At 38.3% G+C, this 25,819-nt stretch overlaps 1 protein-coding gene across 13 annotated transcripts in view; it reads right to left on the bottom strand.

Moving 5' to 3' along the window:
- The window catches only part of SOX13 (SRY-box transcription factor 13), a 72,915-nt gene that overhangs the window by 45,800 nt on the left and 1,296 nt on the right, over nucleotides 1–25,819 (bottom strand). For 10 of the 13 annotated variants that reach the window (XM_070745424.1, XM_070745429.1, XM_070745435.1 and 7 more), the window contains exons 2-3: nucleotides 4,067–4,156; nucleotides 1,268–1,293 (exon numbers count right to left, since the gene is read on the bottom strand). The exons of 2 other annotated variants lie outside the window; for them this stretch is intronic. The gene's annotated coding sequence lies outside the window, so the exon portion shown is untranslated. The remainder of the gene's footprint in view (nucleotides 1–1,267; nucleotides 1,294–4,066; nucleotides 4,157–25,819) is intronic. One more of the 13 variants, XM_070745426.1, reaches the window with a different exon arrangement.

Here is a 25,819-nt window from a genome sequence, read left to right as displayed (position 1 = left end):
TGAAAAAAATGGCTCAATAGTTCTAACAGAGCTTTTTTTTTTTTTTAAATGGTTATTGTAGTAGCATTATATAAGGCACAAAAGTCAACACAAACTCAAATTCTCACATCATGCTACAACACCGTTGGTTAAATAGGCGAGTTTTTAGATAAGGGAATAGAAAGGGAAGTCATCAGATTTGCAGATGACACTAAGCCAGCAGAAATAGCTAAGTTTAGGATCCAAAAAGATCTTGACAAACTTGAACAATGGGCCCTATCCAACAACGTGAAATTTAATGTGGATAAAAGCAACCTGTGCAGGAAAAAATCAAAGGTACAAGTACACATTACACAAAATCTGGCTCAAAAACTGACCATGAGGGAGCCTTCGTGGATGGTCATTTAAATATGAGTCAGCAGTGTGCAGCAGCAGCCAAAAAAGCTAATACAATCCTTGGTTGAATAAACAGAGGCATAGAATCAAAATCATATCAAATATCAGTACCATTTTATAAAACATTAGTAAGGCCACACCTAGAATACTGTATACAGTTTTGGTCAAAAAAAGATTTTGAGATTTTGGGAAAAGTGCAAAAAAGTGGAACTAAGATGATTAAAGGCCTGGACACTAAAACATATGAAGAATGGTTACAGGATTTGAATTTGACTAGTCTAGAGAAAAGAAAAACTAGGGGAAACGTTATAGCAGTACAGTATTTCAATATTTGAGAGGCTACCAGAAAGAATGGGAGGTCCAGTTTATTTTCCAAAGCACCAGCGTGCAGGACAAGAAACAATGGGTGGGAAATACTCAAGGGAAAAAAAGAAGAAATTTCCTAACAGTGAGGGCAATTTAACCAGTGCAACAGCTTGCCTTCACACATTGTGGGTGCTTTATCACTGCAGGCTTTTAAGAAGACTGGATAGTCACTTGTATGAAATGATATAGGCTACCTTGTTTCAGCAAGGGGCTTGACTAGAAGACCTCCAAGATCCCTTCCAGCTATATTCAGATTTGCTCCTACAGGATGCTAAACTCTAATCCAGAATTTACAAAAATCAATAGATGGACTCTCTCATTGTGCTGAGCAAAGCCTGACACACACACACCCTTTATTCTTTAATAAAAATGTGTGAATCACATGAACCTATCCATGTGTAACCACTAAAGTCCTCGGAGGGGTGGCATACAAATATTATTATTATTATTATTATTATTATTATTATTATTATTATTATTATTATTATTATTATAGTCAACGCTCAACTTGAGGGAGTCTTTATCTTTTTCTGATGCTTCATTCCATGGCACCTGCAATGGTAAATTCATATTCAAGACTTCTATTGCATGTGTAGGTTCTTACAGAAACATTACAATATTTCAAATATTTAATGTAAGGGAAAATGAAAAGACCTAACTATGAGCAAAAAATGAACAAAATCCACGAAAGTAGCAATGTTCCCAAAGCACATTGAGCTATGAATAAAGATTTTTATTAATATTGCTTCTTCATTGCTTATTTGACCCCTATGACAATCATTAAGTGTCGTACCACATGATTCTTGACAAATGTATATTTTATTTTATGTACGCTGAGAGCATATGCACCAAGACAAATTCCTTGTGTGTCCAATCACACTTGGTCAATAAAATTCAATTCAATTCTATTCTATTCAAAACCAAACTGGTTAGTTTCATATGACATGCTATGACAAAACCAAACCCATCATCTTTTGGCTCAGTGCAATGTATAAACCTAAATAATGTAGAAGATATCTCAGATCAGTCTCTTCTAAACTGATACCTTTGAAAGTGACGCTGACTGGAAATAATTGGAAAAAGTGAATATGATTAGAAGAAGACGCCATTTGCTCTTATCACTTTCTCCACATCAAGGATATTTCATCCTGAATCCGTTTTAAGAAACTGTTCACAGCACATTTTGCAAAGTTGTAGTAGGTGTTTTAATATAGCTGTCTTGATTTGTCACTGGTTTGTCTTCTACTCCAACTCCTACTCATCAAAAGAATTGCACCAATTTATGCGGGTTGCTGGGGGGAGTAGCATGTGAGCTTATACTTTCTATCTATTTTGAGGAATTCTTCTCTATTTTGGTGTCTGGGTGATAACACGAAAAGGCCCCCAAGGTTTTTGTAGAAAATTAAGTTTCTTTTATTGCACAGCAATAAACCAGGAGAATTTTCAGGGAAGGAAATTTTGCCTTTGTGTTGTTTACTGGCTCTCAATTGCACACAACCCGCCCTAAAGTTGGAAAGAATGGCATGTGTTTTGTTCTTCAGTGTTGGTCTACAGACAAACAGCTCTTTGTGTCCCTAGGGTTCCTAAGGCACCTGTTCCCCCCACCGCTTCATTCCTCACAGTCCATTCTTATTTATCCCTGCATGTTCTGCTTGCTGCACTCGCCAACAAGCTGCCTTGGCCACCCCTTCCTACACCTGCCTCAGTCAACCTGTTGAAAGCAGAGGCTCACAGTTGTTAAGCCAGATACAGTATGTGCAATGCTGATATCAGGCACTTGTTCTGGGGAACCCATGGCGCACACAATAGAGTGTGGGAGGGAGTTATAAGTGGAAGTGTTTAGTGCTATTTTTGCAATTGGACACTCAGCCAGTGAACACCTTAAAATGTTTGACTACCACAATCAAGGTCTCTGCAATGTGCACATTCAGAGGTGGTCACCTCACCACAACGGAATCTTTTGTCTACACTAATATAACATAGATCAGTGTTTCCCAACCTTGGCCACTTGAAGATATTTGGACTTCAACTCCCAGAATTCCCCAGACAATGTCTGCTGGCTGGGGAATTCTGGGAGTTGAAGTCCAAATACAGTAATACCTCATTTTATGAACTTAATTGGTTCCCGGAGGAGGTTTGTAAGGCGAAAAGTTCGTAAGACAAAACAATGTTTCCCATAGGAAATAATGTAAAATCAATTAATGTGTGCAAGAAACACCCCTCCCCCCGCAAAAATGGCACTCCGCTGGGCGCCGCCACCTGGCTGTCGCCTTTTGAAACAGGCGGGGGGCTTCTCGGTGTTCTACCAAACGCCGAACCCGGACGTTCGGCAAAAGTTCGGGTTCGGCGTTCAGGCTCAGGAGAACGCTGAGAAGCCCCGCCGCCCGGCTGTCAGCTTTGCAAAAGAGCCACGGAGCTGTCGGCCGGTCAGGAGGCTCAAACGGAGGTGGGGAATCCCAATAGGGAATTCCATGGGCGGAGCTTTGACGTCACGAAGACATCCTTCCTGGAGTCTACGTTTCGGCCGGCCAGGAAGGACGTCTCTGTGACATCAAAGCTCCGCCTATGGAATTCCCTATTGGGATTCCCCACCTCCGTTTGAGCCTCCCGACCATCCAACAGCTCTGTGGCTCTTTTGCAAAGCTGACAGCCGGGCGGCGGGGCTTCTCAGCTTTCTCCTGAACCCGAACGCTGAACCTGAACTTTTGCCGAACTTCCGGGTTCGGCGTTCGGGCGGTGGGTTCGTAAGGTGGAAAAAGTTTGTAAGAAGAAGCAAAAAATTTCCGAACCCCGGGTTTGTATCTTGGAAAGTTCGTATGACGAGGTACCACTGTATCTTCAAGTGGCCAATATTGGGAAACACTGACATAGATTACACCACAATTAGGAAGTCCCCAGTTTGAAATTCATGAAGTGGCCAGTTTTCCCATCTACAAGTAACCTTACAGTGCAATCACATCTATGTCTACTCAGAAAAGAGTTGACTGATTCATATTAATTGTGGCCATCGTTTGCTTAACCTCGTGTTTTTAAAGAAGCCACAATTTTAAAAAAATACTTTTTATCCCGCTTTTATTATTTTTTATAAATAACTCATGACAGTGAACATAGCTAATACTCCTCATATTTTCCCCACAACAACAACCCTGTATGGCGAGTTCGGTTGAGGTGGAATGTCAAAGTCACCCAGATGGTGTTGCTGGGTCTATACAAATAGATGAAAAGTAAATGAACTTTAATTTGTAAAGCCAGCATGGAGATCAACAAGGCTTACTGTTGATCAGACTTATTACAAACTTTAAAAAATAATTAATTAAAGACTTACAGAGGGGTGTTTTTTAAGGACTGTGGTGATGATCTGGGATATCTTCCAAGATGTGATGCACTAATCACCCCAAATACCCCTCGTGTTGAGCTGCACAAAACAGAATTGAGAACCAGATTTCATCTTTTAATCTTCTGCCAGAAATCATACTATAAAATGTGAACACAACTCACTTTTTGAATAGGATCAAAACAACACCAAAATGTTGTAATCTTAACATTACCTTGATTTATACATTAGTTATATTAAATACTGCTAATTATTAACCATATATTTACAAACATTTCTTTTCTGTCATAATAAACATTATAATTTGTCAAAAAATATGGGATAGGTTCTAGTAGTGTTGCAGGCTAGCACTGCAACTGAATTAAACTGAATTTTTTACACTGGCATAAAAATGGATTCATATAATTACAAGGTCAGGAACAGTGTGTAGAACAGGAAAAGGGACCACACAAAGCTGTGCTACAGCAAAGAATATGAAAAATTGGAGACATGATGCTTTCCAAAACTATAGCATTGTGAGTTAACTGAAACAAAACAAAGAGTTCTGTGGCACTTTATGAAAAAAGCTAAACAAACAGGTCCCTGATTATCCAGGGATTATCAACTTTTTAAAAAGTTTATTATGTCTCAAACAAAGAGACATAATTAATATAATATAATAAATATAATAAATATAATAAATATAATAATATAATAATATAATATAATATAATATAATATAATACAATATAATAAAATGAAAAAGAAAATTAAAGGTCAGAAATAAAGGAAAAATTAAAAGTGCAGGGAAAAAAAGGAAGAAAAAAGTAGAAAAGGAGTAATTTCCCACTTTCTTCTGCACAGATAGAAATATAAAATGCATTAGCATAAACAACATGTAATTCGTTTCAAGCAAAAGGTCCGACAGTGTTCTCCAATTAGAAACAAAGCTGGACAAAGTCCTTTCTTTGATCAAAGTAGCCAGTTTTGCCACCTCAATTCCATTAACTTCAGCATCCGCTCTTCCATTGTAGGAATTTTTAAGCCCTTCCACCTCTGTGCAAGCTGTTACTGTTGCTGTTGTTGCTGCTGTTGTTATAAAAAGGACTATTAACTTTTAAGCATAACAACAAAAAGAGCTTCAAAAAGGCTAGTTTTCACTGGTGCTCCATCCTGAGAATCAAGAGTCATTGAGAGTCAGATGGCATATACATTTATTAGTATTAATCATTAAATGTTCTGCATTTAAATCATTTTGCTGCAAGTCTAAAGGGGCAAGCAAATCCCTGAATATTCCTTGCAGTTTAGAAGATTCTGTTGCTTGGAAGTGCTGCAAATCTAAAGCAGAACCAACATTCCATCCATATCTGTTGCCTCTTAAGATTTCAAATTATAAGAACACTTTACTGGCTAACAGTGCTGGAAAGCTTTTGCACCATCAGAATCCATATTCCTTGTGTCCCCACTAATCAATTTTCCTCCCCTTTGCTCAGAAGACCCCCATAAATGTCTATTTCTGACTCAGCATGAAAGGCACTAGTATTCTTTAAAGGTGACACTTACTTTAAGTGAGCTCAGCTGGGACTACTTTGGTAGACTGGTGCCTTTTTTTATTGCCTGCAGCCCTGCTGGGCTCCTGGTCATGCTGAGTTCTTTTAAAAGACATGGCAATTTTCTGCATCTCCTCCACAGCTTATATCCACAAAAGTGAAAAGTGTTAAAAGTAGCTCTAAGACTTGCCCCCCACAGTGATGTATTCTGGCTCCCAGCCTTGACATAGGTTTTCTGGTATGATATGTTCCCAAGAGATACAGTAGTCTTTGTCTCCAAGCTGACTTGGAGTCAATTGCTTCAAAAGAACTGAGGTCATAAATGGGGTTCTTTCTTTTCTTTTCTTTTTTCTTTTTGCATTCAACTTACACAATGTGCAAGCCAGGTTTAGTCAGTTCAATTGTAACAGAAGTGGAACACCCACCAACCCATTCCATATGTCCTTCCAATATCCAAAAATCATCCTTTCTGTGTGTTTGCATGGACTCCACAAACATGCTATAATCTTCCAAGGTATTAGTATTATATTATTCCAAGAATTATCAATTTGTGTAATCTGTAGACAAGCCAGGCTATTCCTTAACTTCCAATCCAAGGAAGTTATTACTCCCTAATGAGAATGGAAATATTAATATGCAAATTAAAAATTTATAATGCTGCTTGTTAATTTTTTTTGTTGTAAAAAGTTTTTTACCTCCCCTATTTTATCTGCTACAAGTATGCGACAGTGTGAAAACTGCCTTTTAATGAGAACTGAAATATTAATAGGCAAATTAAAAGAATCTGATGCATTAGCAAGTTTCAGGATTAATAAGCAGAAGATGAGATATTAATAAAAATATAACAATAGGAGACTGAATAGTATTGACTGTCTTTTAATGTTGAGAAGAAAGTAAAAAATCTGAGTTACACCAGGTCAAACATGAACTGAAATATATTATTTCATGAGAATACATGGAATGAAATTAAAAATGCTAAAATGAGAGAAACTACAATTGTTATTGCTGGGCTAAAAATGAATGTTTGGTCTAGAATGGATTTTTTTTGTTTGAGACAATACCTGTTTTGACAACTGATGCACCATTTAAACAGTGGCAAAAAGATATGTCTAAATTTATGGGGAGGGCGACAGGAGTTAAATATAAAATGTTACAAGGTGTAAGGGAAAAAGAAGGATTGGTTTCCCCTGACTTGAAATTGTATGTTATAGGTTTTTGTTTGTTTTGCGTGAAAGAGTAGGTGTTGCTGAAAAACAGAAATTTTTCTGCATTAAAAGGACATGAAATTTGTGTGGCATGAATATTTGTGGTACAACAAGGTTAATGTGAATTTTAAAAATCATTATGTTAGACAAGCCATATGAAATAGAAATCCAGTTTGTGCCTGAAAAAAACCTTTGTGGCTTTCAGCATAAGAAGCAACCCTTTATAGCCTTTTTGTCGGAAACAGAATAAAAAGAAAAGGAGAAGAGAATATATTGTAACCACAGAGTAAGAGTTAAATTTATAATTGTACTTAAAAATATTGCAAAGAAAAAAGAAGCCACTTCTTTGTGTCTTCTATTTTTTTCCTTTCTTGCACTTTTATATTTTCTTTAATTGCTTCCTCTTTTCTTTTTCTCACTTTATATCAGTTTGTATTAGTTTTTAATCTTTTATTTAACAAAAATCTTTAAGAAAAGATTACACAAAAATGAAAACTGCATTTTAATATTTTTCCCTAAGCTACTTTGATTTTTTACTGGAAAGGCAAAATATAAATAACTTCCAATATTTTAAATAAAACAGAGAGCAATTCTAACTTCCAGATAAGATTAGAATAGGGTGGATAACCTCCACACAGAAGAAAATAGGAGCTCCATCAACATAGAGACCTTATCTACCTGGAGGCTCTAATTACATCCATGGGTGGCTCTACAAGTATAATTCTAGCCCTGGGCATTCAAAGGACAGAGCAGCTTTGGACCAGCAGGATCACAAAATTTTCCTTTTTTTCTAATTGCACCAAGGTCAGATTCTTTGGCTCCTGGGCTTCTCTCCTCCCCACTCCCACCCCTCCCCTTCCACTTCCTCCTCTCCTTCATTAATATAAGTTATTTTTTTTAATAGCTGGCCAAATAACTTAACAAAGCTACTCTCTCAACTTCTAGCATGAACTGACAGATGGAAGATCTAATACTTTGTTCTCTACTCAGGGATTCTCCAAGACTGCTCTCTAATATCTGTCTAAAAAGCTTCTGTTCAATTGCCTTTTCTTCATTAATACATGTTTCCCTGAGAAATTTATCCAAGCCTTTCCTAAAAACAGTTTCCCTTATGAACCCTTTAACATAAAGCCTGAATTCTTATCCATTGTAGAAGTCAGATGGATGGATGGATGGATGGGTGGGTGGGTGGGTGGGTGGGTAGATAAGTAGATAGATAACAATGAAATGCTATGCACTTCTATACATGTCTGGTCATACAATGATTTCAGATTAGTCTATTACCTAAGATTTATTTTATTTATTAGATTTGTATGCCGCCCCTCTCCGTAGACTCCGTAGATACATGTATGTCTTTTCCTTTTTTTATCTTTGTCTTCATTTTCTTACCATCATTCTGTAAGCCACCATTTTTCTACCATGTTCTTTGATAGAATAGTATAATATAGCTGATTATAATGACTGATCAATAGATAACATTAAAACCATAATTCCATACAGATTTCCCATGCCACTGTAATTATATCCTTTTCATAGGTGGTGTGTGTGTGTGTTTTCCTATTGCGTTTACAGAAATTCAATACACATAAAGAAATAAAAGGAGTGCCAAGACAAACAGATTACGTATCAGGGTTGGCAGATCATTGCCTAGTAATTTATTTTTGATCTTTAAAATGTCTAAAAAATATAACAGGTAAAATAGTACCAATTGCATATTCCCCCACTTCCGGTTACTATGTTGCCACAGAAAACCAAAACAAATACAAGGGTAAACTGAAATATAGCTGTATGATTCTTACAGGCTACAATCATACAGGCTACAATAATAGGTCCCGAAAGAAACCAACATGGCTACATAAAGAACTCTGTGACAAATTGAAAGACAAAAAGGACAAATATAAAAAGTGGATACCATCAATTAGGCAGAGCCGGTAAAGATGAAGTGAGGAAAGCTAAGGCTCACAATGAACAAAGGCTTGTGACAAAAGTAAAAAGTAACAAAAAAAGTTTGTTTTCTAACATATTAAAAACAAGAAAATAGTCAAGAAAACAATTGGTCCATTGCAGGGAGAAAGTGGCAAGAGGGTGACAAGCAACAAGGAGAAAGCAGAGCTATTTAACACATTTTTTTCCATCTGTCTTTACACAAAGGGAAAAAATAGTCCAACCTATCAAAAACAACATTTATTTATTTATTTTATTTATTAATAGAGTTGAAAGGGACCGTTAGGTCATCGAGTCCAACCCCCTGCCTGAGCAGGAAACCCTACAGCACCCCAGCCAAATGGAAGTCCAATCTCCTCTTGAAGGTGTCCAGGGTTGGGGAGTTCACCACCTCCCCTGGCAGGCAGTTCCATTGGTTGATCGCTCTGACCGTCAGGAAGTTCTTCCTTATTTCCAGGTTGAATCTCTCCTTGGTCAGCTTCCAACCATTGTTCCTGGTCCGGCCCTCTGGTGCCCTGGGGAATAAAGAGACCCCCTCCTCACCGTGGCAACCCCTCAAGTATCTGTAAACTGCTATCATGTCCCCTCTAGACCTTCTTTTTTCTAGGCTGTCCATGCCCAGTTCTCTCAATCTCTCTTCGTAAGTCTTGGTTTCGAGTCCCCTAATCATTTTGGTTGCTCTTTTTTGCACCTTCTCCAGAGTTTCGATGTCTTTTTTGTAGTGAGGTGACCAAAATTGGATGCAGTACTCCAGGTGGGGTCTGACCAGGGCATAGTAGAGTGGTATTAGTACTTCCCTGGTCTTGGAACGTATTCCTCTGTTGATGCAGCTTAGGATTGAGTTGGCTTTTTTGGCTGCTGCTGCACATTGCTGACTCATGTTTAGTTGATTGTCCACCAAGACTCCAAGATCTCTTTCGCAGTCACTACTGCTGAGTGGGGTATCTCCCAGGCTGTATGTGTGTCTAGGGTTCTTTTTGCCGAGGTGGAGGACTCTGCATTTGTCGGTGTTGAACCTCATTTGGTTGGTATGGGCCCACTGTGATAGTCTGTCTAGGTCTTCTTGTACTCTGAGCCTGTCCTCAAGGGTGTTGGCTACCCCCGCCAGCTTGGTGTCATCTGCAAATTTTATTAGTTCCCCTTTTACTCCCTCGTCCAGGTCGTTGATGAAGATGTTAAAGAGTACAGGACCCAGGACAGAGCCCTGTGGTACTCCACTGTCTACTTTTTTCCATGTGGATTTGGTGCCGTTGAGGACAACTCGTTGGGTGCGGTTGGTCAGCCAACTGTTTATCCATCTACATGTGTAGTAATCTACTCCATTTTTTTCTACTTTGTGGATTAGGAGATTGTGGTCGACTTTATCGAAAGCCTTACTGAAGTCCAAGTATATGAGGTCCACTGAGTTGCGTTGGTCAACTGACTTGGTTATGGTGTTGAAAAATGATATGAGATTGGTTTGGCATGATTTGTTTCTGATGAATCCGTGCTGGCTATTGGATATGATCTTGTTTGTTTCTAGGAAGTGGGTAAGTTGTTTTTTGATTATTTTCTCCAGTATTTTTCCAGGTATAGAGGTCAGACTGATTGGTTTGTAGTTACCTGGGTCGGTCTTTTTGCCTTTTTTGTGGATGGGGACTACGTCAGCTCGCTTCCAGTCTTCCGGTAGGTCTCCAGTGATCCAGGATATTTGGTAGATGAGGAGGAGTGGTTCCGCTATGGTGTCTGCCAATTCTTTTAGGACTTTGGGGTGAAGTCCGTCTGGCCCTGGTGATTTGTATTCGTTGAGTTCCCTCATCACAAAAAATGTATCAGGAACACAAGTTAAAATAAGGAAGGAAATGGTAAGGGAACACTTGTCTACCCTAGATGAGTTCAAATCACCAGGACTAGAAGGATTACATCCAAAAGTTCTGAAGGAACTGGCAGACGAGATCTGAGAACCATTGAACTATATCTTTCAAAGATCCTGGAGGACCAGGGAATTGCCAGAGGACTGGAAAAGAGCTTGGGGGGGGGAATAGATCCAGGAATCTACATACCTATCAGCCTGACCTCAATACCAGGGAAGATTCTGGAAAAGCTAATAAAACAACAAATCAACGAACACTTAGAAGCAAACATAATAACCAAAAGCCAACATGGTTTCAGGAAAAAATATATCATGGCAGACTAATGTTATTTCATTCTTTCACAAAATGAGAAAAATTAGTGGACCAGAAGAATGTTGTTGATTTAATTTACTTGGACTTCAATAAAGCATTTAATAAAGTAGATCATAACCTACTACTAGACAAAGTTGAAAAATGTGGGTTAGACACCACCACCACCAGATGTATTCAAAACTGGCTAACCAACTGCACTCAACGCGTAGCCCTCAATGGAACTGCATCTATATGGAGGTAAGTATTAAACAGAGTACTCCAAGGCTCTGTTTTAGGCCCAGTACTCTTCAATATCTTCATCAATGACTTGGACGAAGGGATAGATGGGGAACTCATCAAATTTGCAGAGGACACCAAACTGCCAGGAACAGCCAACTCACCAGAAGATAGGCTCTAGATACAGACTTGAACACTGGGTGCTGTCAAACAAAATGAAATTCAATTGTGAAAAAGTAAGGTTCTACATTTAGGCAAGAAAAACAAAATGCACAGGTACAGTATATGTGATACATTGCTCAACAGTAGTAACTGTGAAAAGAAGTCCAAGTGGACAATCATATTAAATATGAGCCAGCGGTGTGCAGCAGCTGCCAAAAAAGCCAACACAGTTCTAGGCTTCATTAACAGAGGGATAGAATCAAGATCACATGAAGTGCTAATACCATTATATAATGCCTTGTAAGGCCACACTTGGACTATTGCATTCAATTTGGATCACCACAGTGTAAAAAGGATGTTGAGACTCTAGAAAGAGTGCAGAGAAGAACGAAATAAAGTGCAGCTCTCAAAGAAATAAAGTTTGACAAACTGTCTGTTTCTATCAGTTTGAACCAACGTGCAATCAATAATCATGGTTTTGTTTAAGCCAAATATTCTCCTTGGAATTTTTAAAAACTAACATTCTTACCAAATTAAAATTTTACAACTTTTATATATTTCAGATGGGAGTCAGTTTGGTGTAGTGATTAGAAGGCATCAGGCTAGAAACCAGGAGCCTGAGAATTCCAGCCCCACCTTAGGCACAAAGCCAGCTGGGTGATCTTAGACTAGTTGCTTTCTCTCAGCCCTATGAAGGAAGTACTGTAATTGCAAACCATTTTGGAAGGGAAAAAAAACCCCTTTCAGATAGAAAATTACAACTTAAATCAAGTCAAGCGATAAAGAGTACAAATTAACACATTAAAACAAATAAGGAAAAATACTTTGTGTGTTTGTAAAATTAAGCAAAAGACAGACATAATAGATATAAAAGGGCACAAAAGATCTGAATGAAGATTGTCTGCTTTTGTTTGGAATTAATAATCATGTGGGGGCAGTGAAGTATAGATTAATAATAAACAAAAGAGGCTAAGATTCAGGCTACTATAGATATTGATGAAGATAGGGAAATGCTGATGGAAGCTACATAGCTTCAGTAAAATGATAACTACGGAAAAAACAGGAATGAATTTTAAGGAAGACTGTTCAACATTCTGAATGAATGTGACTGGCACAAAAGAAAAATATTTTGATAAGTCACATTTTGCTGAGAGGGAAAAGTACAGAAATAGTGATTGAAATATTCAGGCACACAGGTATGAATAATGATTTGCACTTCATCAGTTTATGCTGAGTCTAAGTCCATAAAAATTGACTTATTCCTCCAATGTTATGGAAATATAGAAAAGATGCAGACTATGTCATCAGCCTTAGTTATACAATATGCAACATCTCCCACTAACGCCATATTTTGCACATTTTGGCAAGTATTTCATAAGGACAATCAAAGTCCTTTTTTGCCATGAGCAACGCTCATGCTGTTTTCTGAATCTAGAGGCCATCTTGTAAATGTAAAGCAACCTATACCTATATCCTACCCAGTTGAAGCAGTATACTGGCACGCAGTCACAATGTGGTGAGATGTACTGATTTTCTATTTATATAGTTATTATTTTTAAATCTCCATCAATACATGCAGGTTTATAAATGAAAACATGCAAGCTTATGCAGATATATCCTCTTTTCCATTATGCATTTATCATTCATTGGTAAATGTATGCATTTTTCCATTAAAAAGTAAATAAAGGTTTTTTTATTTATATGCAAGAAAGTTATGATAGTTTTGACTCATACTACATAAGATAATACTGTTAGGAAAGGGTTGGGCAACCATATTGCAGATGGCAGAGCCTTTGTGTCTCAGTAGAAGAGAAACTTGCTTCTTTATTTTTGATATTTTTGCTGCCAAATATTGCCTGGTGATAATTTCCTACAATGAAAACAGGCACTAATTTCAGACCCTGAAGTACTGCTATCATCCTCATTCAGCCAGGAATGGAAAATCCCAGTAAACTGCTTTAATCCCTCTCCAATTGTGCAAGGAAAGCTGTGTTGATCATCATAAAAGGTTATAGGCCAGTAGATTGCACAAAGGGACTAGTAAATATTTTTCCCTTCCCCAAGGCAATTCTAAACAATGAATGCACTGGCAAATAGTAGTTTGATTAGAAAGGAACCAGTCTTTGAAACACATTACTGTAAGTTTATGGAAAGAATACATTATGTTATTGAAATGTGCTTATATTAGAGAATTTTGAATTCATATCCCAATGTTCATGGTCTGAGATGAATCTCAAAACTGGATTTAGGTTGAAGGATATGCGCAATGGCAAAGGAAAAACTGAACAAAATGGAAGCTTTATTTTTTGCTAACAAAATTGAGAAAGTAGGAGTTATTCATCCATCTAAAATAGTACTTGAGATTCTTAGAAACTGAGGACATTGATAAATCATCAGATAGTTTGGCTTGAGGAAACAGTTTATCTTGCTTTAACAATAACAATTGTTTGCTAAAGGAAGGCAAACCTAATCCAGTTTATTACCACACTACAGTGGGGGGATCAGTAAGAATACCCAACCCAAGCCTGAATATCTTCCACAGTTTTCTTGGTTTTGGCATCAGTTTTCATTCCAGTCAACATGGGAAAATTCAATCTCAACATTCCATCCTTTATTACTGTTACTGGTAGGCCTAAATCAGACTAAAGGCCATTGTTTAAGTCTGAAACTGTTCCAGTTTGGACATATGGTTTTCAAGCAGATGGATAAAGTGCAGGGATACTTATGGTGGAATGGAGATACAGTTGTGTGTGTGTGTGTGTAACAGAAACACAGTTAAGTTTCCAAAATGTTTGTGCTTCCAATTCAGTCAGCTTTTCTTCTTCTATTAAATGAAAGACACTCTCTGAACTTTATAGCTTCTACACCAAGATTCCAAAAAAAATCCTTAAACATATGAAGAAATCTGGTTGGAGATGTACACAGCTATAATCCTGGAATAGCAGGGATTATATTTCACCCAACAGGGATAAGGAGATGCTCTTCAAATAAGAGGGAGAGAGTCAAGAGAAACTATTGATTTGTTACTTTCAAATAATTCATATTCCAGTTATTGGGCAGTTAGGTAGTTTATATCTGTCACACGCAATCCATCATGCAAGAAACAAGATAAATAGGATGTCACCACCTTTGCCCCTAAAATAGTTTCACAAATCAGGGGGTTACAGATTACATTCCCATCTTCAACTGGCCTTTCTCTTCAGATGCACATAATCTAGTGAAAGGGAAAGAGAGTTATTCTCAATGAGAAAAAGAAGGGGAAGAGATTTGTATGAATCAATCGCATGATCTTTGCCTTGTTAGTTTTATTGTTTGTTTGTTTATTTAATTTCTATACCACCAGATCATTTATTTAATTCAGTAAAATCAGCATCATGCTTAACTACACCAACTATTGTGTCATTAGCATAAAGAAAGGCCCTATGGTATGGTTTATTATTAAGTACTAAAGAAAGCCCCTATGGTATGGTTTATTTTTTTACTACTTTGTGAAATGGTGCTAAAATCTGTACAAATCTAATTAGGCACATGAAGTCTATTTCATGAAATGGAAACTATTGTTGGGAAATACTGCTACCAATTTCATTTTTTTCTGATAAATATAAATAACTCCCTCTCCTGGGACAAATACTGTACACCAAACAGAATGGTTCTTGGAAAAGGTGGTCCTGAAGGAACCCAAGAATCAAGCCATATAGAGAGAGATATAAAGGTAAAAAGCAAGACTTTGAATTGTAACTAAATAATTGGACATCCAATGTGCCCTCCCTTCAGCTATGGTGTAATATGGTTGAATGGCTTTCATCCAGTGAGCATACTTCAGTATTTGGTACCAACTGCAGTTTCCAAGTCATCTGCAAATGCAGCTATATGTATGTAAAACACATTACAGGAGTAGTCCCACCAAGCAAATTCTTGTTGAAAGATCCTGCCAAAACAAATTGGTGCATCGATCAGAACTGGACAACACTTGTTATGAGTCTAGAAGATTACTCAAGTTACAGACCTGGGTTGTTATTGTTTTTCAGAGTAAAAGCCATCCCATCAGACTCATAACTAGAGGGGGAAAAGAACCATATGGTTTTCAGAGAAATAGTAACTCCATAATCATAGGATTGAATTTCAGCCTGTTTCATCCTTTCCATGCCCTATAGCAGGGGTGTCAAACTCATGGCCCAGGGACCAGATGTGTCACATACTGGCCACGTCCACTCTGTTTTGCCAAGGGGAGAAATTGTAATATGTCATGTGACAACAACGTGTCATCACGAGTTTGACACCCCTGCCCTACAGTCTTCAAGTATTGGATCAAGATTTCCACAGTATTAGTTTGACTTGGGGTGGCCATATAGTACTGAGGTTATCTGGGCTCAGCTCAGGACACGCCCTTCTCCCCTGCGCAGGATGAGCTGCAAGAGAAGAACCCTGTCCACAACTTCCTGGACAACCCATGGCGCAGCGGTGCCTTCTCCGAGGCCAGCCAGCGGGAGGGCAGCCGCCGCCATGTTCAGAACTGGGGGCGCTGACTTTGATAAGGTCAAGACGGGCCTGGAGCCAGACAAAGAGCCATCCTGGCTGGTGCATTTGAGAACAGGTGTTTGAGACGTGGCTGTTCGGTATCCAAATTTTGTTCGGTATCCAGTGCAAATTTTTAACGAAATTTTTGGTTGTTATCCGAAATGTTCGCTATTGAAGGCGTTTGCTAGCCGAGGTTCCACTATATTTGCCCATTCAGGAAGGAGTACCTAAAATCTTCAGACTTCGCATGCAATTCAAAAGGATATCATGCCCACTGGTACTAACCCCTACTATACCTCATGATAAACCCCAATATAAATGCATTATAGGAAGTCTCAATGAAGCCATAATTTGCTTAAAATGATGAATTGCATAAATCATAACTGGAAGGATAACAAAACAAGCTAAGCTAAACCCTAATTTGCGAACCAGAGGATTTGGCTTACACTATGATTTGTTCAATGTGTGAACCCAACCAATTTAAAAACTAAGTTTATCAGTCTATTCAATATGGACCCAGTTGAGAAAAAAGGACTACACCTGCCTCTCAGACACTGTCATAAGAGTCAGAAATAGATTTACCTTACTTGGAGGGTGTCCTTGATGAACCAATTTTATATCCATAACTATAATTAATATCTTCAGAAAACATAAAGCAAAACACCTGGAAAAAGAATAGAAATGTGGGCCAAACCTACCTATAAAATATCCATGCCTCACTGAAATTATATTAGAGAAATATAGTCACCATGCAGCTGTACAAAGTTGTCTTTGCAATGTCCAAGCCTACTTTACATATGAAGATATACGCTCACCGTAGCCATGTATTAATAGGTTTGCTGTAATATATTAAAACTAGAATGCTGTAAGTTCTCTATTAATGTGTTTTATTGTCATACTATTATTGTCCTCTCAAACTGTTCAGTGAAGAGTACAAGTTCTCTGAGGTCTCTAACAGAGTCATTAGTAGTTCTATTCACAATCTTTTGAATTCTAAATGAACTCATTCCAGGCACTTCTCTTTCTGTATGTTTCTAAGGCAGAGGAAGTGGGCTCAGGTCTCATAATATTATGTTATGCTTTCTTTTTTAGAATGTTCTGCTATACTCAATTGCATGGTTCAAATTCATATTCAAATATTTGGGATGAGTCTACAGTCCTAATGCAACAGAAAACTGCTGCTGAAGTAACCAAACTTATTTCCAAAACTTTGGAATTATGCTATAAATATGAGAGAGAGAAACTAAGAGAGAAACTAACAAAGTTAAGCAGCAAGCACTAGACATTTCAGCTTCCTTGTACTTGTTCTGTCCACAGCTTACTCGAGTAGATCATTATTTACAGTATGCTTCTAACATAGACACACACACACACACAGGTATTTTCAACTCCATGCGTAGCTGTAAAGTGGGATTTGTAAGAGTGTTGTCCCATGGACCTCGACTCCAATTGGATAACAGAGTCAATGACAACGAGTCAGCTTACTCGAGTAGATCATTATTTACATTATGCTTCTAACACAGACACACACACACAAGTATTTTCAACTCCACGCATAGCTGTAAAGTGGGATTTGTAAGAGTGTTGTCACATGTATACCATACATATGTACAAGAAAAATGTTTGCCACTGTATAACATAGATTCTCTTCATGCTTTCACGCTACATATAAAAGCTCTCCAAATATACTGCTCAAAAAAATAAAGAGAACACTCAAATAACACATCCTAGAGCTGAATGAATGAAATATTCTCATTAAATACTTTGTTCTGTACAAAGTTGAATGTGCACAACAGCATGTGAAATTGATTGTCAATCAGTGTTGCTTCCTAAGTGGACAGTTTGATTTCACAGACGTTTGATTTACTAGGAGTTATATTGTGCTGTTTAAGTGTTTCCTTTATTTTTTTTTGAGCAGTGTATATTGCTGCAAAACCTTGTCTCACTGACCCCAAATATTGCAATTAGCAAGAAGGGAACAGCTAGTTAAAGAGCCATGTTTTCTGCTAGGACGATTTTCTGTAAGTGGGCTATACACATCTGGTAACAGACAGACTATTCTCAGGCAAATACGATTTTAGCAAAAGATAGTTTGGAATACATGTACAATTTATTGTAGTGTCAAGTGCAAAAGAATCCAAAGAATTCCTATCAACCCGTTCAAAAATTTCCAGACAGATTTTTTTTTTCAATAGCCCTCTCCCCAATCCCATCTTCCAGTCTATCAGCGAACGTTCCATTGGTAGAGTCTGAAAGGTTTACCATGTGGCATGAATGGATATCCTACAAGAAATCCAAATTCTACTGTAAAAACACTGAAGTCACATGTAAATTTGTAGGCCACCCCTCTCCAAGTCTACGGAGAGGGGCGGCATACAAATCTAATAAATAATAATAATAAAATAACCAAACAGAAAAAAAGAGGCAAAATTTTGGAGGAAGAGGAGGAAGAAACTGAATCTCTGTCCTTTCTTTTATAAACCTGCTCTTTTTATTAGCACTTCCTCTAAGGAAGCCATTGGCTCTTTCAGAGTCAATTAATTACAACAATCCAAAATCTCTCATCAGATTCAACCAATTGAATATAGGTGAGAATCCATGTACCTAATTTCTAATCCCTGAATCACTGGCTATTCTACAATGCTTAACTTGGTTAATAAATTGACTCATTTTGTTGATACATAACTACCGTACATTAAACCATAGGGACTACTGAGCTCACATAACATAATAAGCCACAAAGTCAACTAACTTAGCTGAATATGCTAGGCATATGCAATCACTAGGGCTTTAACTATCCACATAAACATGCAGTGTGAATTTAGGCATATTTTCTTCTAATTTATTTTAAGATTGACATCCTTTTGTTTATGCTAATAAAAACTTGTAAGAAGTATTTATGGAAAAAACTTGTAAAAGACAATGCAGCACTATGGTAAGTTTTGACTGATATCTGAGAAAACTATGGAGCAAGACAAAATGCAGCTAAGAGAAACAATAAAAACTGTTAAAATAAATGCATTAAGACGAGGTTTCTCAATATGTGAACTTCAACTCCAAGAACTCCCTTGTTGAATGTGGAATTCTGGGAATTGAAGTCCACTCATCTTAAAGTAGCCATTTCCCATCCCTGACCTAGCCTATGTTAATCCACAGATGACCTATATAATTTCTGGAATTTGGCTTACATTAATTAACTAATGAGATTGCAAAATAAAAGGCAATGACATTTCTGCTTTTTTCACAACACAAAAGCAATATTAAAATACTAAATGGTTAATTTTTCAACCATAACCCCTGCTCCCCAAAAATCTATTTCTGACTGTCATTCCCCATAATGAATCTATCATGCCAGTTATAATTATCACTCATTCAATAGAATCAAGTTGTTTATGCTGATTGTTAAAAATTTATGTAGCATTTTTTTTATTTCTATACTATAATCTAAGCAAAGTAAAAATCTAAGTAAAAAGCAAGTAATGTGAATGTAATGTACCAAAATAATGTTTGTGTACCATTACGTTTTAGGTAGAATAGTTTATTGACAATTGTTTGTGGTACGGAATGTGTGTATGTCCGGGATGGGTTGCTACCGGTGTTGTAGGTGGGTAGTGGCTGCCAGATTGTGCAATTTGCATGCGACCGCTCTGGCGCCAGTCCTTTGGGTGCCGCCATCTTTTTTCTTTATTTTTTTCTTTAATTTTTCATATTTTTTTGCTTTCTGCGCATGTGCAGAAGCAAAATCTTGTGAGGGGGACACTTGCGTGCACACTCATCCCCTCATGAGATTTTGGCACAATTTTGCTTCCTGCGTATACACGGAAGCAAAATCACACTGGAGATGTGTGCGTGAGTGTGTGTCGCAGGACAATTTAAGCTGAGTGCGCAGCGCACCAGTGACACCAGGTAAGAGCAATCCGCCCCTGGTGTATGTGTAATTCATGCCTCCACACTTTATATCAGAGGGCTCATTTTCACAATATTAGATGTCCCCAGAGAAGCACTGATGATGTTACCTCGTTTAGTAATAAAACCTGGGCAAGAAATTCAGTAAATTCAGACAGCACCACAGACCAGGCAGTAGAAAAGACATCAGAGAAGCAGTGGCTGTACAGAATGACTATAACATGAAAGTTTAGTTCCTCAGAGGAACTGCTCTAATAGCTTGTGCGGATACATTTATTTATTTCATTTATGTATTGTAAGCTTCAAACTTGCAAGCCATCCCACAGCCCATGTCCATAGCTGGCATTTTGAGGAATACAGTAGATTACAGCTGCTATCAGGAGCAACTGTGTTAATGCTTCCATTGTATTTGAATGACAGCCCAGAAAATGCTCAGTGACTTTCTCAAGTGGACAAAAGTGATTGCAAAGGAGCTAATCTGAAGGGCAGTGGTCAATGATGACACCAGAACCCGCCCAGAATTTGCAATCAATCTTCTTAAAAACTATAAAACAATATATAACATAAACACAAAAGGAGAAACAGGAGCTCTGGAAAAAACAAGCTTATTCAATACATAACAACAACATATAATCTCATTCCAAATCCTTTAGCAAACAACGCCATGACTGGAAGACTGAGCAACCATTAACACAGCTTTCTTTATATGCTACTTTTCGTTTTGAGGGAGAAACACCCCAACCCGCAATCTGTATGGCATGAGGTGCTTCTTCCCAATGACTATCTGACTCTCTGCCTACCCAAATCTTCATTTGGACTGAAGAAGTTATTTGGAGGAGTAACGAATTGTCTCAGTTTTAATAAACTTTGCTCCGGGTCTCATGATTTAACCTTTTAAGATATTTTCGGCCTGAACGACTGAATCATTTACAAGATACATTGACACAGCTGATTTCCAGGTATGGCTCAGGTAGGGGTAGATTCTTCCCGGTTCAGATCGGTTCAGCTGAACAGGTAACCACCCGCTGGCGACATCACAATGACATCACCGAACCAGTTTGGTCAGTGCCGGTCCATGGGCGCTGCCATCTCTTTTTTTATTCTTTTCTTTTCTTCTGAGCATGTGCAGAAGCTGGGTTTCCGGCACTGTGCATGCGGTCGCCATCTTGTTTCTGAATTTTTCGGCACTGTGTCCATGCAGCACCCATGCTGCGCGGGAGGAAGCGAACCAGCAGCAAAGAAAGTTAGAAACCCCTCCTGGGCTCAGGTGTATGGGAGAATCATGATGGGGGAGCCCTGGTTTCTTAAGCCCCCCCCCCAACAGCAGTTCTCTTCAATTAAAACAGAATGTTACATTCCCAAATGATGGCACATAAGAGGCAATTAAATTAAAAAACAGGGCCACATTTTTAAGTGAACATAAAGGCAGGTTTCAGCACCCAACCTTTCCAATATGTTGGGGCTCTGGCAGCTGCCCCTAAAACTCAAGTGTCAAAACTGACTCCGTAGCAGTGCCTCAGAAAGAGATTTCAGAGTTTGGATGACACAACTGGAAAGATTCTCTCCCGTTCTCCTGTGGCAGAATGAGATGTCACAAACAGGAGTGGGTTCTAACTTACCTCACTGCCGGTTCGCTTCCTCCCACTCCACTTGGGTGCATCTTGTGGGCATGCACAGTGCCCCAAACTCCCAAAAAAAATTTTTTTAAAAAAAAAGCCAACAAAATGACACACACAGCATTGGAAACTCTGTTTCTGTGCATGCTCTAAAGAAAAAATAAATAAAATAAATAAAAATAAAAATGGCGGGACCCAGGGGAAGAGCTTTCTCTGTGGCGGCCCCGACCCTCTGGAACCAGCTCCCCCCAGGGATCAAGACTGCCCCCACCCTCCTTGCCTTTCGTAAACTTCTTAAAACCCACCTCTGCCAGCAGGCATGGAGGAACTGAGACATCCCCCCTTGCCTATGTAGCTGTATGTATGATATGTTTGTGTGTATGCTTTTTTATATACTGGGGTTTTTAATGTAAAATTGTTATTTTAAACTTTAATATTAGATTTGTTACTGTATATTGTTTTTATCACTGCTGTGAGCCGCCCCGAGTCTGCGGAGAGGGGCGGCATACAAATCTAATTAATAATAATAATAATAATAATAAAAATAATAATAATAATGGATCAGCACCAACCGAATCAGGTGAGAAGGAACCCACCCCGGTCACAAATGACAATAAGTGGGTAATAGTTAACTCCCAGGATGATGGTATCATATTACACACTGAATATTTCTAGATGCCATAGGGGGGAGAGGAGGCAAATATGTGAGACAGCTGTCTTTGTTGACAAACATGTGTCATTTGTGCAGACTACAGTGGTACCTCTACTGAAGAACTTAATTTGTTCCATGACCAGGTTCTTCAGTAGAAACGTTCTTAAGTAGAAGCAATTTTTCCCATAGGAATCAATGTAAAAGCAAATAATGCGTGCAAACCCACTAGGAAAGAAATAAAAGCTCACAATTTGGGTGGGAGGAGGAGCAAGAAGAGAAGGAGGAGAGTCGCTGCCAAAGGAAGAAGGTGAGGTGAGGGGAATCAAAAAAATCCAAAACTTCAAGGCTTAAAAAAAAAAGATGGACTCTGAGGTGGCGAGGAGGAGCACGCGCTTCCAATACACCCAGCGTGAAGCTGCCTTCCATGCACTGCCTCCCTTACACTGGCTGCTGTTGCTGCTACCTGCTGCCTCTTCCTTCCCATGCTCCCCTCTCCTCTCACTCCCTTGCTCGCTTTGTAGTCGGTGCTTTTCCTTCACTGTGGTGACTCCTCGGCAGCCCAGAGCAAAGGGAGCATTTCTTTTCTCGGGGCGCTGGCAGAGGTTTATTCCCTCTCCAAGCACTCAGAGAAAGGAAAATGCTTCATTCGCTCTGGACTGCGAAAGCCTCCTTAAGTGCCACCAAAAGGCTCCTCTGGCAGCCTAAATGGCCAGGATTAAAGGGGGAATGGCAGGAAACTGGCTGGGCCTTCGTGCCACTCTCAAATTTCCTGGGAGATTTTTCCCGGCTCAGGTTCTTAAGTAGAGGCAAGCAAATCTTGAACACCCGGTTCTTATCTAGAAAAGTTCTTAAGTAGAGGCGTTCTTAAGTAGAGGTACCACTGTACAGTACTTTTCTTCACAGAAGCAGGGATTCCCTATACATGTTTACTTCAAGAGAACAGTTGGGAAGACCTTGCATTTTCAATACTCAAATTAAATGAAGAATTTTACAAAATAACAACAAATAAATCTGAACCTTATTTTCTCCACGTTAATACTGTACTTCATTTTTTAAAATCTATATGCCTGAAAAGTGCAAACACCTGTGTTTATTGCCAAATACATGTTTTTCTTTGTCCTAGGTGAAGCAAAATTTGCTTGTTAGAAAATTTGTTTGTTGACTCTAGCTGCACTGACAAGCAACAAAAGTGTTTATTAGCAAAAGATGATATTTCTAATAAATACAAATATAATCATTCTTGCAGAAAGCAAAGACTGCATTCAAAAGGCTGTTATGCAATCTTAGGTTAAGTTTGGGATTTAGGAATCAGCATATGTGCCAGATACATTTTGTGTCACATCCAGATCAATCATGCTAATTCAACATTAAGGGCAGGTACATGGGCCCAAAGCCTCAACCCCACCCATTTTAATTTTTCTGCAGTGATATAATACAGGTTGCAGAAAATATTTTTACTAGCAAAACAACAAAAGCAAAGAGATCCCAACCTCAGACTTTGAAAACTATTAAACTAAGGAAAATCTGAGTTCAATTCAAATATGAGGTTGTGGAAGGTCTCAATTTGCTATGCAGTGTACTTCTAAGAATTGGTAGATAAAGCTGCAATGAACTACCAAGTGCCACACAGTAACGGTGTTCGCTCATCTATATTGTGTGATCCCGAAAATGAGTGTGCATAAGTGCACCAGCGTGTCCTAATGTTTCTCTCTTACTAGTATCATGTATATAAACATTGTTATAGCTTTGTATACTACCAATACATACTTGACAAAATAAATGAAATAAATAATCTGAGTAAAGTATATTATACAGCATTAAGAAGCCATGTTTGGAACAATATTCTGAGATGCACACTTGAAATATCAGGATTAGTGTCATAAAGTTCTATGCTATGTGCTTCAAAGAATACAATGGATTTATCCTTCCAGGAGCAATCAATTATTTTTGTTATATTTATATTCAAAATAGCTATTAGCAGTCTAGTCTCGGGAGAAGGGCAACCTAGAAATTGAATTTAATAATAATAATAATAACAACAACAACAACAACATTTTAGTTTTTCTACAGGAACTCAAGTTCTATATAGCATTCCTTATTCCAAATATTCTTCACAAGAACCTGGAAAGTAGATTGAACTGAGAGAGAACAACTGCTCAGAGTTATATAGAAATGTCCATAGCTGAGGCTAGATATTCTGATCCTGATCCAACATTTTAACCACTACATCATATTGGTTCATGCCATTCCAGAGGGTTCCTCAAAGCTATGAATGATTTTATACCAAAAACCTTTGAGAGGTACATAATTCCTATGTATCTCAGCTTATATCTATATACTGTATTTCAAAAATGCAGCATTGAAAATGCCCTTTAAAGTTTACTACTCCATATAACAGCTTTGTGTCTTATATGAGTGTGTCCTTTGAACTTTAACTCTTGCAATTATTGATCATCCAATTCTACAAACTGTTACCTGGGTACACTAACAAAATGGACCAAACACCAACACATGCCCAGCACGCTCCAGCTGCCCCAGAGATCAGTGGAGCAATAATTATCACGTCCATCACAGTTTAGCTCTTGTATAGGACATTTGAATGCTCCTCCATCTTACAGGTTTTATTCATTCACATGAGTGAATGAATAAAACCTGTATGTCACTTAGGTCTAAGAATAAACAAAGGCACAGCCCATCTACCCAGAACAAACTGGGATATGGTTGCATTGCATGCCATTGTTTATTCTGCTATACCTAACTAATTTTATAGGATCAGACCTTCAATACTTTAATTATAGAATGAGCCCTGAAAATAATATCTTTTAGGCAGAAAAGGGAAGAGAAAATTGGGACACAGATGATTATCAAAATTTCTGTAACTTCAGCCAAAATACTGTGGCTGCATTAGTGCTCAGGGACAAATGTTATTCATTTATTGTAAAACTGATTCTAAGTACTATCTGTCACTATCCAAAAGCAGAACAGACAGACAAAACAGGATTACTGTACTTTTAGTTATCATATAGCAATGAAATGTTTATGGTTTTGTGTCCTACATCCCCCTTAAAAATGCACATCATCTATAAAGTTTCTTGTACTCCTATCCCATACATTCAAATTAAAGACAGACCCTGAAATTACAATAAAATGATACTGCAACTAAACTAAAGTGCAGTAAAGGGCAAGAGCCAAAAACAATCTGAACAGGCTTCAAAATGTTCAGAGCTGAAAACTGTTGTGATTTTAGAAAGAGCTTGATGCTACGAATATATATCAAGGAGCTCTGTGCAATCTTGGATGGAATGACACCTCCTTCAGCAAAGCAAGTTTTTCTTTTCTTTGGGGGGAAAAAAAATCCAGACTCAGGTTAAAGTTGTATCTGCTTCTCCCTTTGTAAACTGAGAAATAACCTCTTGGCAGGCTGCTTATTTTACAACATGCTTGGTGACCTCCGTTGGTGCCTACAACTGCAAGAGCATCACCCCGCCTCTCCTCACTGACTATGAAATCATTGTATTACAGAACCCCACAGACTGGCTGGCGAGACAGTGCCCCTAGTCAGTTATAAATATGCCGTTTTGTTTTGGTCAGAAGATGGGGAGGAGGTGGACAGGAAATGGGGAGAAAGTGGCTGCAAAGCTCCCCTCCATCTCTTCGATTAAGTTAACTCTGCCCTAAAAAAGGAAGGTCTGGGCAAGAAGCTAGTCTGATATAATAGTTCCTTGTTCATGGACTGAGAAAGCCACGCAAATTAAAATAATAGTAGTAGTAATACCTAACCTACCCAGGTAATAGTAATAGTAATACCTAACCTACCCAGGCTTCATGCTC

The sequence above is a fragment of the Erythrolamprus reginae genome, chromosome 3 (genome assembly GCF_031021105.1).
Source record: "Erythrolamprus reginae isolate rEryReg1 chromosome 3, rEryReg1.hap1, whole genome shotgun sequence".
Taxonomy (NCBI): domain Eukaryota; kingdom Metazoa; phylum Chordata; class Lepidosauria; order Squamata; family Dipsadidae; genus Erythrolamprus; species Erythrolamprus reginae.
Note: the sequence above shows the minus strand (reverse complement) of the source record. Positions and strands in the feature narration are given on the sequence as shown.